Here is a 15,058-nt window from a genome sequence, read left to right on the forward strand (position 1 = left end):
GGTTCTACTTCCCATTCTTAAAAATCTCTAACTCTACTCTCTGCGTTATACTCTCTCAAAAAAGAAAAAAAAAAAACCTTAAAACTCTGCTATAAACTTTATCCTAGGATTTGTAATTTCGTTGGGTATGGTTTAAAAATATGTAAAACCTGGAACAAAATTTGTTTTAATTTTTATACCACAGGCTTATGATTAAATGATTAAATCTTATACAGAGATAATTTGCTCTTCCTGCAATGTAATGTTTTATATATATAAATATATAATTCAACTCTGATTTAGAATATTCTTTATATGTAACTTGGATTCAACTCTTGTTTAAAACAGATCTACTAGGATAGCATTTTTTAAACAGCAACTTGTGGCAGGTAGAAGTAACCATGTGACTGGCAGTCAACTTTACTAAAGTTAAAGAGAGCATGCCTTGGAATTCACTATTGTAAAATCACCACCTGGTCTAAAGCAACAATTCTAAAACTTCTCAGACCTATTGAGCCCTCTGCTTATCTTTGTATCTCCTTTTAGATTAAGGAAACAAAAGGTTTCTAAAATATTTTGGATTAGTATGGATTTTTGTATGATAGTAATATATTAAGGTTAATTAACTTGGATTAATAAAAGTTGACTTAGAGATTAATACTTAACTACTTATGTCTTTGCTAACATTTCAATACCAAACTTATACCAAATTTATATAAAAAACAACATATTCTTGATAAATAAGTTATATTTTATAAATAAGGTTTATAAATTCCTAAGGTCTTCTCAGGTTCAAAATAATATTTGTGTAGCTTCTATGTCTTTGCTCACTTTGTTAAGCTTTAGCTATTTGGACAAGCTCAATCATTAAAAAAAAACTATGATATTCAATTTTAATACTAAAAACAATTCAACTCAATCTTCAGCTGAATATTTTAAGGCTCAAACTCAACACTGATCTGTAAAACCCTAATCTTACATAAGATACTAATTTATTACAACCTATTAAAGATGATTACAAAATACAATTTAATGTGTTTTTTTTTTTTAAGTTAAGCTTAAATCAAGTAAGTAAATTAAGTATCCTTAACAGATGGTCTTCAAATTCTTCATAGATCTGCTAAATATGGTGCTGAAAATGTTTAAGCTTCCCATTATCGAAACAAATGCCCCACTCATATTGGGAACACTATGGTCTCCAAATAATATAGATGGGACCCAATGACTCCACTTGAACGTTGGTAACACTAACCACTGGGTAAAAATTGTCCCATGCCTTGCCTGCTGCTCAAACTGTGAACACATTTGGCCTTTGCTACCAGACTCTAAAAAGACATAAACTCACAACACAGGTTTCAAAGTAATGCTTTACTAGCTTTTTATTTTTATTTCCACAATGGCTGCTCTCAGTATTCCACCATTTGTGTCTTATGGCTGGGTAGAAAGAAAAAGTTTAAAGTCATGCCAGTTACAAAGGTCTAAGCAAGTGATTTAAGGTATATAAAAATGTAAAACATGCTTTAGACTTATTTCCTTCTCTATGCTCTATATTAAGATTTCAGAAGTTCAGAGTTTTAACATTAATCAATGGAGTTTTGATAAACAATTAATCTAGCTCTGGGAAGCATTGACTACTATTATCAGAGTCATAATCTCAAGATTTTAAATTTTCTGTGCGTGTCTTCTAAGAATAGATTTAAAAGTGCTTCTCAATCATGCTAAAATGATCTCTGCTGTATATATTTGGGCCCTCCTTGTTACCTAACCTCTCTGGGGCTGTGGATTGTAGCATGGTTATCCTTTATTTTATAGCTAATATCCACTTATGAGTGAGTATATGCCATGTTTTTCATTCTGGATTACCACACTCAGAATGGTTTGTTTTCTAGTTGCATCTATTTGCCTTCAAATTTCCTGATGTCATTTTTTAAACAGCTGAATAATACTCCATTGTGTAAATGTGACACATTTTCTTTAACTAATCTTCGGTTGATGGACATCTAGGTTGTCTCCAGGTTCTGGCTATTACAAATAATACTGCCATAACATAGTTGAGCAAGTGTACTGGTGGTATGATGGAGCATACTTTGGGTATATGTCCAAGATAGGTCTTGAGGTAGATTGATTCTCAATCTTTTGAGAAACCTCCATATTGATTTCTAAAGTAGCTGTGCAAGTTTGCATCCCTACCAGCTGTGGAGGAGTGTCCTTGTTCCACATCTTCTCCAACATAAGCTGTCATTAGTGTTTTTGATCTTATCCTTTCTGACTGTTATAAGGTAGGAACTCAGAGTCATTTTGATTTGCATTTCCCTAATGGGTAAGGATGTTGAACAACTCTTTAAGTGTCTCTTATCTTTTTGAGATTCTTTTGTTGAAAATTCTGTTTAGATCTCTACCCCATTTTTAGTAGGATATTTTGGCTTTTTTGATATGTAGTTTCTTGGTGAAGATCTTTTCACATTCTGTAGGCTACTGTTTTGTCATATAGAGAGTGTCCTTTGCCTTACAGAAGTGTTTCAGTTTCATGAGGTATCATTTATTATCAATCTTAGTGTCTTTGCTACCAGTGTTCTATTTAGGAAGATGTCTTTTGTGCCAATGCATCCAAGGCTTTTTCCCACTTTTTCTTCTATCAGGCTCAGTTTAACTGGATTTATATTGAGGTCTTTGATCCATTTGGATTTTAATTTTGTACAAGCTGATAGATTGGATCTACTTGCATTCTTCTATATGTGGACATCCTGTTATGCCAGCACTATTTGTTGAAGATTCTTTCTTTTTTCCTTTGTATAATTTGGGATTTTTTGTCAAAATCAGTTGTCCACATGTGTGTGGATTTACATCTGGATCTTGGATTTGATTCCATTGATGGACCCTCAGATCACTTCTCGAAGCCCCACCCTCTCAGAGAATCTCCAACAAAGAAAAATCTGCCAAAAGTCAAGTTCCTTGGTAGCTCCTCCCCACCAGGAATATAATGGAGCACAAACCCAGCTTGTGGCGGACACATCATCAACCCTGGCTTACGGGGTACATAAGCACCCTGCTTTTGTTTGACAATGTGACTTTTTCCTTAATCTCTGAGGGCTGGAGGACTCATCTGGAGGTTGCTTTGCTCACAATAAACCTGATCTTCTACTTTTTAAATTAGGCTTGATATGGCTTATTGCATTGGCAGAGGAACCTACTATTGGGATACAGAAACCCTATTACATATGTCTACTTGTATGTCAATACCATATTGTTAATGGTACTATAGCTCTGTAGTAAAGCTTAAAATCAGTGATGGTGTTACCTCTAGAAATTCCTTTATTGTACAGGATTGTTTTAGCTAACCTGAATTTTTTATTTTTCCATATGATCTTGAGTATTTTTCTTTCAAGGTCTATAAAGATTTGTGTTTGAATTTGGGTGGGAATTCAATTGAATCTGTAGGGTGCTCTAAGTAAGATGGCCATTTTTTACTGTTAGTTCTACTGATCCATGAGCTTGGGCAATCTTACCATCTTCCGATATCTTCTCTAATTTCTTTCTTCAAAGACCTGAAGTTTTTGTTATGTACATCTTTCACTTGTTTGATTAGAGTTACCTCGAGATAGTTTATATTATTTGGGAATGTTGTGAAGGGTGTTATTTTCCTGATTTCTTTCTCAGGCCATTTATCATTTTTATATAGGAAGGCTAATAATTATTTTGATATTGCATCCAGTCACTTTACTAAAGATATTTATTTGAAGTAGGAGTTCATGGTAGAATGTTGGGGGTCACTTATGCATATTATCATATCATCTTTGAATAATGATACTTTCACATCTTACTTCCCAATTTATATCCCCTTGATTGTTGTCTTGCTGCTTTAGATAGAACTTCAAGTAGTATACCGGAGAGAGTGGACAGCCTTGTCTTTTGCCTGATTTTAGTGGACTTGCTTTGTGTTTCTCTCCATGTAATTTGTTATTAGCTGTTGGCTTGCTGTATATTTTTTTAATTATGTTTAGATATGTTCCTTGTATCCATGATCTCTCCAAGACTTTTATCAGGAAGGGGTGTTGAATTTTTTCAAAGACTTTTTCAGCATGTAATAAGATGATCATGTGGTGCTTTATATATATATATATATATATATATATATATATATATATATATATATATATATATTTCAATTTGTTTATATGGTGGATTACATTGACAGATTTTCATATGTTGAACAATTCTTGCATCTCTGGGATGAAGCCCATTTGATCATGATGGATGATCTTTCAATGTGTTCTTAAGGATTGAATCTCTTCCCTTTCTCACGGACTTGGGTACCCCCTACATGAACTACAAGCATCATGGGCCTAAAAGTTTCAAATTTCTTAACTTTGCCTATCATAAAGTTCTCCAGTCCAGGTCCTGGACTTCTCATTGTACAGTTCTTCTGGCCTCTATATAACTCAGCAATTTTGACTATGCCAGTCTCTTGGACAGTCTCTTGCCTATTTTGACCATGAGCTCCTTTCCTTTCTCCTTCCCTACTCTCTTCAAATGACCCAGATCATTCTGGTCCTTTTCATTGTGGACACTTCCAGATGTCTTTGTCTCTGCCTATGCTCTCCCTTTTATCTACTATAAACTTTTTCTCCATCATACCTAGGAACAGTCATGACCTTCCTTTTTTATTTCTGTTTTATTTCAATCACTATGCTTACCAAGATATAAAAATAGCAGACCAGAGTCTGTACCACAGCTACGACACCAAGCTAAGGCATATAATATGTCTGTTATAGAAACAGCAGCTTGATCTTTGGAAAGTTCCCTAGGTTAGGGTGCTTCCATGATTTTTACTTTGACAAGAAAATACATATTGCCAAAAAGGAAGTCAAAAGAAAACACTGGTGCTGTATTTTTCACCTAAATATGGTAAAAAAAAAAAATGCCATCAAACTGTCATGTATGTATTCCAGATGTTAAAAAAAAGTATGAACAAAAATTCCTTGGAGGGAAAAACTGCACTTGCAAGGACTGATTAGAACTGTAATCTGGTAGTGAGATCTGATTGCTGCAAGTCCAGAGCCTGATGTTCTTATCTTGGTCTAACTTTAGTTCCCTGAAAAACTATTTTTTGCACCCCTCTGAATTAACATCTTGTGATAAATATATATTAAAAACAAATGTGGTGTCTTTTAACTTAGCTCATGACTAACTTCCTCCAACGTACAAGCTCAGATTGCATACTGAGCCTACAAAAATTTTTGCCTATCTCACTATACCTGCCTCTCTGAAGTATCTATGTGTTTTAAACTTGTGTTTATGTACGACTTGCTTTGTGCTGTAAAACTAAAAAATTCATCTAATGGCTTCAACATTGTAACATGGAATTTGGGTTAAATTAAATAAATTTGGGTTGTTTCTGGGGTATGTTCACCCAAAATGCTCCAGAAAACAAACAAACAACAGCAAAAAAGGAAAATTCTCTTATTACCTTTAAGATGAGAGCTATGTTTTTGTTTGGTTGGTTTTGGTTTTGGTTTTGGTTTTGGTTTTTCAAGACAGGGTTTCTCTGTGTAGCTTTGCACCTTTCCTAGAACTCACTCTAGCCCAGGCTTGCCTCAAACTTACAGAGATCCACCTGGCTCTGCCCCTGGAGTGCTGGGATTAAAGGTGTGTACCACCACTGCCTGGTGAGAGCTGTGTTTTATGTATTGAGAAAAGCAACAGAAATCATTAGTGTGTGAATGATTAAGTGAACAAAACACAAAACTCAAAGAAATTAACTTAGCTTTTCATGGCACAGAAAAAAAAAAAAAATTAAAAGTCCAAGGAGTAATGTGTCTGCAGCATGGGGTTAGAGCAAAATTTAGTCCCACTGAACATGCTTACAGTAAATTACTTCCTCAGACTGGGCTGTGCCTGTCTCAGTTTCACCTCCTCCAGATGTTTGTTTGTTTGTTTGTTTGTTTGATTAAATCACTTAGTGACGCAAATATCAGAGCCTCCCCCGTGTGCTTTTAAGATTATAATCTTCCAGACCTCATTAGAAAGGTGTGAATGCTTTATCTTCTATCCTAAGGGAGTTCATATTTCATTATTATGTTTCTTATTTGCATGCCATTCCTAATTGCCTGTATTGAGCAGTTTTTCAGGTACTAGTTAACCATTTGGATATTTTGAGTAATGGCTATTTAATTCCATTGCACAATTTTTAATTGTTGTTATTAGATTGAGATTTGGTTTAGGATATTGGCCTGCAGATTTTCTTTTTTTATAATTATCTGTGTTTTCTATTGTGATTATGTTAATCATATAGAATGGACATATAGCATGTTCTTTTTCTTTTATGTTGTGTAATAAGATGAATATTTATAATATTTCTTGAAATTTTTATTAGAATTCAATAATTTGAATAAGTAGGAAAGCTACTAAAGATCTAATAACTTATATGATTTATAATATTCGCTTTTATCTTTGCACATACTAATGTCACTATTTTAGTCAAATTCAAATGAGACAAATAAGATATAAATGCTGCTGTTATTATCTGTACTCTGAGAACAGTAGGTGATAATACTCGGAGTCACATGCTCAAGTCTGCATCTCCCATCTTCCCTCTATGCAGTGATCTGGGATAATGAATCTCTCTGAAACTTCCCACAAGGGAAAGCCATTGGTTGTACAAACTATGATTTACTGCTGACTTGAGTCCAGTCTGTGGCCAGTGTCATATTAAAGGAAGAGGACAATTATCCACTGTTTTCTCCTTTCCTCCATCTGTCAAATATCAGTTCATGTTGTTTTCTCTAGTGAAATTGTACCAGCCAATTATTTGTCATACTGTTGGCAATGTTATTGATTAGTCTATGACTTTTGGAATAATTTTGCTTTTCCTAGAAGTTGGATACTTACTTAATTCTCTGGGAGATGAAACATCTTGTTTTTTTTTTCCCTTATCTTTGCAGATTATCTCCACAGCATCTAGAAAGATTCTTTGATTCAGATCAGAATCAGCTGAGCACTAATCACAATATGTTTTTGAGACAACTAGCAGAGCATGAAGTAATATCAGATAACCTAGATGAAGAGTCATCATGCCTTCTAGATAAGATATAAGTAAGACATGGTACATACATTTCTTTTTCACTTTACTGTGGAGAATGTTAGGGAGGCATCTTTCTGTTATGGGAAAAGGTGCTTGGAAAGCTGGTTCACTGTCTCTTGATACAAACGCAAAGGCCAACACAAGCATGTCTTGTGCTTCTCTTTATATTTCCCTTTACACTCCCTAGTTTTGGCATCATCTTTCTTTCCTGCTTGTCACCCTCTTGGAGTTTCTTCTCCACGGGTTGTCACCCATTCTCTGATTCCCTGTCCCATTCCTGAGCTGCTCTTCGGCCTGGTATTTTTCTTTTCTATTTTTTCTCTTTCTCTCTGTGACTATGGTCACTTTTCATCTTGGGATTCTGCTTCTGGGATTGCTGTTTACTGTCTATTTCTATATGTTCCTTAGGTGGCTATTGAAAATGTTCATCTCCTGCAGCTTTTACTTCATTTCTTTACCAAGTTGGTCTTCCACTTGTTGGTCCTCTTTTTCCTCAGCTTGTAGCAACTGCATGAGCAGAAGTGAATCTGCGTACAAACAGTTCTGTTGACATTCTTTACTTAGTCATTGAGTATGAGTTTTCCCAAGTATTACTAGAGGTTTTAGAATGATATCGTGGGACACACCAGCCCTAAGAAGCTAGCTAGACTCAACAACCTTCCCTTAACTCACATCAGTTAAAAGGGTCTACAATAATGCTGCAAGATAGAAGACTTAGCAGTCAAGAACAGTATCTGTTCTTGGAGGGGACCCAAATTTGGTTCCCAGATCTCATATTAGGCATTTCAAAACTGTACCTTTCACACCAGCAGTTCTGACACAGACATGTCGATCTTCCTTGGGCACTTGTATTCATGTGTATATACCAAGTAAAAATGATTGAAAATAGAGAGAGGTGATAGTGGAAAGCCTCGAAAGTGGATTTTGGTTTGTTTATTTCCCCAGCATAGCTCTTTGCATGACTGCCTCAGAGAAAAGCTTTGCCCCTTTTATTGGGGGCAAGCAGAAGTGGGTTTTTGGTTACAGGCCAAAGCATCCTTGCAGATAACATGGGACTTTGATCTTTCACAGACTGTTTGGGTAAACCAGGAACTATATTGTCTACGCCTAAAGTAGTTGAACACTGAGGGGAGATAATGGAAGCAGTGCCATTCCTAACAGACAGAAACCTACTTCACCAGATTTCTGAGGAATGCTGAGTTTAGGTTTGTATTTACTCAATAGCAATCCTTTGATTTGCCAAGTCAGAATCCTGACTGTGCTGAGCCCAGGCCATCACTTGCACATGGTAAACTGCAATACCAATTTTGGACTCAATTATATCCTAACAATAAAGGGGTCTTTTGACATAGAAATCCAACTATCAGATTCTCACAGAAGGTTAAAATGCAAATAAGTGGCAAGATATAAGCAAAATTAATCAGTGTCTGGGTGTTCTATGTTGTGTGGGTCAGTCAAAGAAAGAGGTCACTCTGAGCAGGGCGGTGGTGGCACATGCCTTTAGTCCCAGCACTCAGGAAGCAGAGCCAGGCAGATCTCTGAGTTCAAGGCCAGTCTGGGCTACCAAGTGAGTTCCAGGAAAGGTGCAAAGCTACACAGGGAAACCCTGTCTTGAAAAACCAAGGAAAAAAAAGGTCACTCCAAGATAAAATTTTAAGGTCTGTGAGGCAACAGGTCAGGAAGCTGAGTAATAGGAGAAATGGAGGCTGTTAATTTTCATTCTTTCTTGTTGTTTGCTTTGCTTTGTTTTTTTTTTTTAGCAAATGAAGTAAATTATTCTATCTATACTAAAATCAATAGTGAAGGCAGAAATGGGGAAGTCAGTCTCCCACAGATAGGTTTGTGTTCAGGTCTGTATCACTGTGGGAGGAAACTCTAAAGTTGCTGACTGTAGTAAACACCCAAATCCTCAGCCTCTACTCTACTGATTTTCAGTGTAAAATCTGTTCCTCAACCATGCCACTGAACCTGTCTGGGACTCCAGTAAGACGGTTGGACCCCCAATAGATCAGAACTTTTGGAGACTGGCCTGGCCTTTGCAGGTACCAATTCAAGAAAATGACACCATTACTATGTAGGAGACTCTTACTAGACCTGAAGGAGATGGAAACTGACTCTCCAGATGTAATAGGTATGGAGTTTGCAGCCTGGGTCACCACAGTATCCCCACTGGCTCCTAAAATAAGAGAAATGAAAGGTTATGAAAAAATATTATATTTTTAAAAGATTATTTACTTCCTACTTATTGTGTTCATTTATATTCTAAAAATATTCTATACAAAATACCTATGTAGAGAGAGCACAGAGACTCTCTAGAAATCACCTCTACTTTCTGCTTTCATACTTGTCAGAGTTGCCACAAGAGCACAGGTTCACCTCCCTTCAGTCTCTAAACCTAACAAGCCCATTCCTGGAGAATAAGACTGGCAGTTTCACACAAGGACACCACATACACCTGCATCAACAAGGCCCCAGAAATACCCAACCCCTCCACAAAGATGAAATCCTTCATCTTTGTTTCTGTCCTCACCAGGGATCAAGAACACAAGCAGCCCCAGGAGCTGAGCAGGGCACTTCATTCTGAGAACTTGATATGAAGAGTCTTGAGTAGCCAAGGCAGAAAGAAGAGCTAGCTTTTGTGTTGGACTTGCAAGGAAGAGATCCTCTCTAGTGAGTATTATGCAAATTCTGTGGTTGGTACAATTCTGTGAAAAGCACCAAGGGGATGGAAAAGTCCACTCTTAAACCTGAAATGAAATAGAATGTCTCCTGTATTTGTAATACAGTTGATGCAATGTGCTGCCTATAGCTGAGGGCAGATGGACTACACTGTGAAAGGATAGATCTGTATAAATGTAGACACACACAATCTGTAAGGCCCAGGCATTCAAGACAGCACCATAGACCCAAGGTTTATGAAGGTGGGTGTTCCGGTCTACAATTGGGAGGAGAACAGGCAACCTGATTGGCTTCTTCCAGACTATTCCAGAGTAGAATTTAATGTCTGACCCAGTACTATTAGAGCTCAAGGCTTTGCCTTATCAACATCAGACATTAAAGCTAGTTTGAATGAGAATAAACACATGAACTTCTATAAGAATGAGCAAAAGAAAAGAAGTGTAATAAATTCTTGTCCTTTACAATTGAACCTTAATGGCCTTCTCTAAGGCAAGATGAAAGTATAAATATAAATTTTCATTTCCATAATCTATTACTAATAAATAACCTATTGCATATCTTCATTGTATGTGTATGACATACAAGTCAAAGTATGAAGAATTCCATGTGTTGGACATTTAAATATATACATACATAAAATGTTTTCTATATTCTAAGAGAGAGAGATTTTTCATTGTAAGGTTATTCTGCCATCAACAAGTTTTTCTATGAGCTCTTTCCTTTTAAATACAGTGTCAGGAAAGTAGATCAGGACTCTAGTCCATTCTCTGTTTATCTTGTCTGCCTCTGCTGGACACTTGCTGTAATGTTGATAGTACTAGACATCTGTGTATGCTTCTCTGAATACAGGGCTGAGCAGTGTGAACAATCTAATGCAGTTCTTTGATATAGTTACAGGTGACAGAAATAACAGCACCTCACAGTCTCTGTCTTGGTGCAGGGCTATGTGGAATTCTTTGGTGTCATAGTATGTGCTGATAAGTCTTTTATTATCTGAACATTCCATATAGCATGGCATCATTTACCATGATAACAATATTATGTAATTTCCACTTCATGAATTAAAAGCCTGTGTGGATTCAGATGTCTTAGACATACATACACTGTCTATATTCTACAGTGTGCTACAGAATCACAAAATCTATAAGCTGAGCTATTGGAGTCTGCAATTGCTGACAACCTTTACACATAAAGGTTTTGGTAGGAAGGGTCAGGGAGGCTGATAGGCACCCGAACACTCTTTCCTCCACATTATTTCCAGAAGCTGCAGTCTTGACAAGATGGAAAAGACAAAGGGCAGAATTCTCAAAACTTTGGTGGGATGTCAGTTTATGGAAACTGATTTTAGAGTTATAGCATCCAGTCTTCTTAAAATTTGCACCCACTGATACCATTTTAAGTCATACTCTTTTTTTGAAATTTGTTGCTACAACCCTTGGAAACTGAGTAACTGGTCAGAAAGTAGTGATAAAAACCCATGCCCTGACTGTCTGTAATCTCAGCATTCTGCTTCCTAATGCTGCATAGAAATACATCCTAGAAAATAAGTAAAGTAAAATAAAAGCACAGAAAATCACACTATGTATAAAGAGAGAGGTAAAGGATTATTCATAGTAAATCCCTTTGGTTTGATGACATCTGGAGCCTGTGAGAAGGCTCAGCGTGCAAACCTGCCTGTTGCACATGTCTCATGATCGGACTTTGATGTCCACATGCCACATAAGAGTAGAGGGAAAGAGTGGGTGCCACACAGTTGTCTTCTGACCTCTGTTGTGTGACACGACACAGTCTCCCAAATGCACATCATTCACACACATTCACACACAACAGAAATTTAATGAAAAGATATGAAATTTTGGCTACCACTGTCTTCTTTAGGATATTAATTCTTAGATATGCAATGATGTGGAAAAGATGAGGAGAGCACCCTAGTGGATATTTGTCACCAGCCTTCCTGGAAATTTGTTATGAGGACCATAACCTAAGCCTTCAAGAGCTACCCTGGAAGTAGAGAATTGACTACATCTTACCAGAAGAGGTGATGATGGTCTAGTTCTAGTCCTTAGTGAGAATGCCAGATGAGAACATTGATGATAAGATGATCCAGAGGCTGTGAAAGTACAACTGGTGTACCACCTAGGCAGAGGCTGAGACCTGTGATACCTGTCTTTTTCAGAATCACTGAGATGGGAAGTCAACTAGCAGTTTAGGAAGCAAAAGTTGTTAAAGTGGGCATCTTCTTAGGCCTCCATGAAATACCATTTTTCTAGGAATGCAGTATTAACTATCTTTTCCTACATGATTTCAAAGATAGAACTCACCCCCACACTATATGTTTAATGAAAACATTTGTTCAAAGTCAATTTGCCATTTCTATCAGTCTTATGAAATGGGAAGTAATTCTGACCCTCCTGTTCCAGTTCTAATGATGTTTGGGATCAAAGTGGGTACCATATTGGAGTGGAAACTCTATTCATTCAGACAGAAACATCACTTCCTGGAATATATATATGTGTGTGTGTGTGTGTGTGTGTGTGTGTGTGTGTGTGTGTGTGTGTATGTGTGTCTGTCCAGTTCATGAGTGTAAGAGGTATTTATTTCCATTTTCTAGTATTTTAAATTCTAAAATAGTAAAATTTAGAATCTTAAAGTTTTCATATAAGAGCTCATTGTGGTTTGAATGAGAATGTACTCCATAGGCTCAGATATTTGAGAACTTGGTGCTCAGTAGATAATATTGTTTGGGGAAGCTTAAGAGGTATGGTCTTGCTGGAGGAAGTATGTTCATGGGTTGGGCTTATTTGAGTTTGTGTTTTGTTTCCTGCTCCTGCTGCCATGGCTTTGATATATCATCATGGATTCTAAACCTCTGTAACCAGCAGCTCCAATAAAGTATTACTTTTGTTGCCATGGTGATTTAACAGAGCTATGGAAAAGTAACATACATAACCTTTGCTATTTGACTGTGTATATTCTAAGAAAATTTACTTTTTAAGATTTTAAAATTTAATTTCATGTTTATGAGTGTTTGCCTGCATGTATGTACTTAAACCATGTGTGCAACTGATGCCCAAAGAGTTCAGAAGTGTGTGTGTGTGTGTGTGTGTGTGTGTGTGTGTGTGTGTGTGAATATAAATATACCCATTGAGTCCATTTACTGCTACTCATATGCATTTATTTTTAAGACTCAGCACTTAGTACTGGAAAATGAATTATGGGGCTCATCTTTGGGAAAGACTTATTTTCTGTCTCTCGGCAATCAGTAATTACCCATACCTCTTTATCTAGGTGTACGGTTTTATGAGAATAGAGTTATAAATAGTTGTGAATTAGTATGTGCATGGAATGGAATCTAAGTTATTTGCAAAAGAAACCCATGCTTTTACATGCTAAACCACCTCCAGCACTCGAAAGCAAGTTTTGAGGCTGCTGAGGATCGATTTGTTTCCTTGGTTTCTCTCTAAATCTGTGTGTTGTTAGTGTAAAGGAAGGCTACAGTGTTGTTAACTTTGTGTCCTAACAAGTTGCTGAAAAGTTTTGTTAGATTTTGGAGTTTCTAGGTAGACTCTTTAGGAACTCTTATGCATAGAAACTCATCATCTGCAAATGCTTCTTTGAATCATCCATTTCTTTTTTGTATCATATTTATTCATTTCTGCCCTTTTATTGCTGCATAAAATTTTTTAGAAGGCAGGGCACTAATTTGCATCTTGAACAATATACCTGTGATACAGATATTGTGGTTGATTTCTAGAACTATACTGAATGAGTCCTACTCACCTTGTCAAATATGAGAGCAGGGAAAAAATGCAATATTCACCAGCTCATGCAGACAGATGCATGGATTGGGATGAAGACTGTAAAATTACTACTGTGGTATTTCAGATGGAGCATCAGCCTCTACACTTTGAACTATTGGGGTATGTCTCAGGATGGATCTTAGGTAGTTCATGTATTCATTATCAGGTAAATTCTGACTCTCAGGAAAACAACATTCATAGCTTTCACCTCTGTGACTACTTGTTCCATTTTTTTTTATTCCTGGAATGTAGTTTGATTTCCAAAGGCATAATTGCCTGATTTTATTATCTGTGGGAACTTCTGTTTTAGCATATTAATCTCAACTGGTATAACTTAGCCATTCAAGGTGCAGTCATCTCTGAATTTAAAGAATCCAAGAGGAGGCAGAATTATATCTGTGCTGTGGATTTTGAGCAACATTGAAGCATGAACACCTCCAGTAAATGCTCTTAGCAGTTAGAGACCCACAAAACAAGCAGCTGGGTAAATCTCACATTTGAGCTTCCCTAGGGGTTTATGTTATGACTTGTATCACTGTAGGTGGATGCTCAGAATACTGTAGACAGTAATATGTTGCAATATCTTCAGACTTCAGGTTGTTGATAGTAAGGGAAAAATCTGTGCCAGATCCACTCTCACTGAACTTTGCTGGAACCCCTGTTAGCAAATTGGATGAGTAATGGATTAATATTGTAGGTGATTTCCCTGGTTTCTGTTGAACCCAAGCTAAATGCTTGTTAATATTCTTAGTGGCCCTGCAGCTGATGATAACTTGGTCTCCTAGAGATGCAGAGAGGAGTGATGGGGATTCTGTCATCTGGATGTCACAAATTACACCTGAGAATAGAAACATATAGCAAATGTGTTATGTTACACATATATCACAGGAAAAACATACAAAGAACCAACAGTACTGATCACAGTGCCTGAAGTAAATCCCCAATGTCATCCTTCCTTACTTGTGGTCCAGAGCAGCAGCAGCCACATGAGCTGAGCGGGGTCCCCCATGGCCATCATTTGTCCTGCCTGATTCCAGGTGACTCTTGCATAGGGTATGAGAAGCCTATAAAATATTTGTGGTGGCTGTAGGCTGTGCTCTGGGCATATGCAAATCTCCAGGGACTGAGCAGGGTTGGGCACATTTTCGGGGCTGTTTCAACGCAGTAACTTAGCAAGGGCCCAAGGGCTGCAGGTGTCTCTAGCAAAATATGTGATGTCCAAAGTTTACTACCAAGGACATGTTTAGGTCTGACAGCCATAGTGACAATGTCTGTTTTGTGTTCTTCAAATAACATCTTATTTTCTCTTCAGAACACACTTGCTTTATCCTGTTCCACCTAGAACAGGCACTGTTCATTATGGAACAAGCTCAGAATGTCAGCAAGTCACAGGCTTCTTTCATGAGGGCCTGTCAAGGTTCTCGCACCCAGATTCACTTTCTCTTTGTCCATATCCCTGGTATGCTGGGTATTAAATATAAGCAGTACTAACAAATACAGCCATAAAAAGTACAGTGAC

This window comes from Onychomys torridus, unplaced genomic scaffold (genome assembly GCF_903995425.1).
Source record: "Onychomys torridus unplaced genomic scaffold, mOncTor1.1, whole genome shotgun sequence".
NCBI classification, from domain to species: Eukaryota; Metazoa; Chordata; class Mammalia; order Rodentia; family Cricetidae; genus Onychomys; species Onychomys torridus.